Raw genomic sequence first — 4,444 nt, 5'->3', positions numbered from 1 at the left:
TTTTGGAGCAATATTTTGACTAGGTAATATATTAAATACCCTAGAAACATACAACTAATAATATACAACTAATATACAGCTAATATACCCCCTCAGTGAGGAGACCGGGGGCACACACTGGATCGAAAACAAGTAAATAGTTGACGCGGTAGCCCTATTTTGAAGATGTCTACATACTGAAAATCTGTTGGGATGTGAAGAACTCTAATGTCACCAATGCAAACTTTTTCTCTTACAAAATGGATATCGAGTTCCACATGCTTTGTATGTTGGTGTTGCACGGGATTTTTAGTCAAATAGACTGCAGATATGTTGTCACAATAAACAATGGTTGCTTTGCGAGTTAGGACAAATAATTCCAGAAGCAAGTTGCGTAGCTAACTCGTTTCAGCAACAGCATTTGCGGCCCCACGATATTTAGCTTCGGTGCTTGATCGTGATATAGTATGTTGTTTTTCGACGACCAAGATATCAAATTTTCCCTAAGAAAGACACAATAACCCGAAGTAGATCGTCGGGAATCCGGGAACCCCCCCCCCCCCCCCCCCCCCCAAAATCAGCATCAGAGCAGGCGATAAGTTGACTTGATTTGGAGGGAGAGATATGAAGACCAAGCTGAATAGTGCCCTTAAGATATCGAAGAACTCGTTTTAGGAATTTGAAGTGGGGTTCCTGCGGGGCATGCATAAATAGACATATTTGTTGTACCGCATACGTGAGATCAGGTCCAGTAATAGTGAGATAATGTAAGGCACCCGCAAGTTTGCGATATAATGTTCCATCAGCTAGTACTTCACCATTGGATGCACTCACTTTTGGCGATGTATCAACTGGTGTGACACTTGGTTTGCAATCAGCCATGTGAGCGCGGGACAGAATGTCAGCGGCGTATGTTTCCTGAGACAGGAACAACCCGCCATTTTGGCGTTTGACATGGATCCTAAGAAAGTGGTGAAGAACCCCCAAATCAGACATAGCAAACTCACGAGAAAGTGTGGCAATGATCTTGGTGAGAAGCTTGTCAGAAGAAGCGATGAGGATGATGTCGTCAACGTACAATAGTAAATAGACCATTTCATTTCCTTGTTTATAGACAAAGAGAGAAGTGTCACTAACGGTGCTCCGGAAGCAACACTTAGTGATATAGGTGGCAAATCTACCGTACCACGCGTGAGGAGCCTGTTTAAGGCCATACAATGATTTTCGTAACCTACAAACATGATTAGGATAAGTGGCATCTGTGAACCCCATGGGTTGATACATGTAAACAGTCTCGTGCAAGTCCTCGTGAAGAAATGCATTTTTGACGTCGAGTTGGTGTATTGGCCAACTTCGGGAAAACTGCAAGACTGAGCACCATTTTGATTGTGGTCGGTTTAACCACATGACTAAAAGTCTTTTCACAATCAATACCAACTTGTTGACATTTTCCATTAACAACTAACCGAGCTTTATACCATTGTATAGTGCCATTGGCATTGAATTTATGTCTAAATAGCCAAAGACACTAAATAATATTAACATTGGAAGGCCGAGGTACCAAGTCCCACGTGTGGTTGTCCATTAAGGTTCGATATTCTTCGTTTATGGCGTTACGCCAGTGAGGATCAGATAGGGCCTTTAGGTGAGAAGTGGTACGAGTGAGATGGTGGGAGATGCGGAAGTGTGGAGATTAATGGGTTCCCGTGATTTTAGTGAACCAGACCAGGAGCGGGTTGTCATGGGATGGTTGTTGGTAGGTGGGGTGGGGGTGGGGGGGCTGATATAGAGGTTGGGGCATTATTGGAGAGTGGTGTAGGCGAGGGGCTGATAGGCTGGGCAGGAGGTGGGTTTCTTACAGTGTTTGAAGAGGGAACAAGAGGTGTATGCTTGTTTCGGCGGTGGTAGGTGTGGATGAGTGGCGGAGGGGGAGGGGGCGGTGGTGGTGGTGGTGGTATGGAGGGGGTGAGTGGTGTGGCAGATGGTATAGATGAGGTAGGGATGTTAGAGTAGGATCAAATAAGGTGGGAGATGGGGTAGACTCGAGGAAGGAGTAGTTTGTGGGTGTGGATATGGATTTATTTGCGAGAGGAAAAGAGGTTTCATCGAATGTTACAAGACGGGATAAAATGATCTTGCCTGTGGAGAGATCACGACACTGATAGCCAAGAAAATAGGTCGAATAACCGAGAAAGACACAAAGTTTGGCACGAAGATCTAATTTGTGTGCTCGAGTGGAGGTGGTGTTGGGATAACACGCACATCCAAACACTCATAGGTGGCCATAGTCAGGTTGGCAGAGGTAAAGTGTAACATCCCGAAATTCAGGTTCAACCATTTAACCCTTCTTCTTTTCCAAGTTGTCAAGCTAGGTCCCTTTATGTAAAAATGCTAGTCTAGTGAGTATGCCGGGCGTACTGAGGAGTACGCTGTGCGTACTCGCATGCTTAATTTTGTACACGGATTCATCTGGGTACGCTGGGCGTACCCAAGGTTACGCCGGGCGTAACCGGCCCAGATGCAAAACCCTAAAATGTCTTGAGGGCTATAAAAGGAATGAGATGGCCTTGTCCCTCAGCCACCATCACTCAGAAAGAAACCCTAAGAGAGTGCTCCCTTCGTCCCTAGCTTGTGTGTAAGTGTTCTAAGCTTCAAAGTGCCATTTCAAGGTGGTGAAAGAGAAGAGGAGGCCATTGTAGGAGCTAGAAGTTGGTGGTCAAGAGTAGATCTGAGATCTACAGAGGTTGGAGCTTCTTCCTGAGGTATAAAGTTCAAAACTTGCCTTGCTATTTGTGTTGTGTGCTTCTTTGACCAAATTCTAGGGTTTTTGGTCCCAAGATGGAGACTTTATGAGCAAATAGTCTCCATTGGCCTAGATCTATCATATTTCAGGACTATATGAGTTTTATGTTCATAAAAATGCAATCTTGGACGTAAATGTTGAGCCATGCATGAGATCTAGACTTTTGGAGGAGAAAGGAAAGGTGTTAGAGGGTGTGGGAACCTTTACAGCCATGCAAAGGCTTAAAGGTTTCGACTTTATGAATTAAGAGGTGTTAGAATGGCCAAATCTGCAATGTGAGATTATGTCTTAACTGTTTAAGACCTAAAATGAAGAAAGTAGGAAACTGAGATTTACGCTGGGCGTAATCCCAGTACGCGACGCGTAGGGGGTCGCAGTAACGCCCGGGTTTCAGGGCTATGCATTTTTGACAATGTAATAGTCTAGGTCAACTATTGTAACTCTTTTTGAAGTAATAAAGATGAAATATTTGAGTATTATGTGAATTATGTGAATTTTTATGCTTATTATGTATTTATAAATATTTAATAAATAAAAGATAAAAATAAGCGTCAAAATTAAAGTGTGAGATAAGCCCGATATCTTTATATAAAGTTGTAGTGGTCGAAACAAGGATTCGGGGATATAAAGAACGTCGAAATCCGAGTTATAACGAAGAAGTTATGACCCGTCGAAGTTTCGCGACGGAACCGGCACGATACCGGAAAGCGTAAATAGTGAATTTGCGATAGAGCGAGATTTAGCCTTAGCGATCTAAACGAAAGTCGTAGAATACGTTAAACCGAGAGCGTCCATAAAACCGCGATCTAGTTCAAATATTAGATCGAACGGTTTTTAGCTGACACAACCTAAACGAGAATCGAAGATCTCGTTATTTGTAGCATAACGAGAAAAAGATGGGCGAAAACGGACGTCGGATGAAGAAGTTATGAGAATTTAACGGACCAATCCTGTCCCGGCCTGTTAATAATATAACTTTTAAAATAAAGTCAAAATTAGCCGACAGAGTCTAAACGAAAGTTGTAGAGTACGTTCCCACCTTCGCGTGGATATCAAGAATGTCGAAAACGGAGCTCGTACGCGAAAGTTACGAATTTTTAAAGTTGAAGCATGAAATTGCGAAGTCTGTTGCAAATCCGATGATCACCACGTCGCCCTCGCATACGCCCCGCGTCCGAAGTCAGTACACCCCACGTACCCTCGCCCTTATCTTCTTCCGGAGTGCGAGACAGCTGGTCCGAGGTGGCACCCTTATCCGAGCCTTACGCCCAGCGTAGCCAAGGACTATGCCCAGCGTAATCCGAGGCCTCGCAGGCTATAAAAAGGGGCCGAGAGTTCCTCATTTTTCACACCTTTTTCACTTCTCTCTCTAACTTCTTTCTCTCTCTAAGTGTCCTAAACACTCTTAAACCCTAGGGAACCTCCCTAGCACCCGAAGGAAGCCCCGAGGCTCCCGGAGTCCCGAGAAAAAGAGTCTTTCGGTTTCGAAACGCTGCTCCAAATAAAGTTCCGGTTTTCTTTAAAATCCGATGTAAATGAGCTACGCTTACGCAATTTTTAATATAGCTTTCAAATAATTATAGTAATGTTATTAGGTCTTTAAAATAATTATCTGGGCTATTATTATGAGTTATATTGAGTGTTATTTAATGCTTATATAAT

Source organism: Lactuca sativa, chromosome 9 (genome assembly GCF_002870075.4).
Source record: "Lactuca sativa cultivar Salinas chromosome 9, Lsat_Salinas_v11, whole genome shotgun sequence".
Taxonomy (NCBI): Eukaryota; Viridiplantae; Streptophyta; class Magnoliopsida; order Asterales; family Asteraceae; genus Lactuca; species Lactuca sativa.
Note: the sequence above shows the minus strand (reverse complement) of the source record.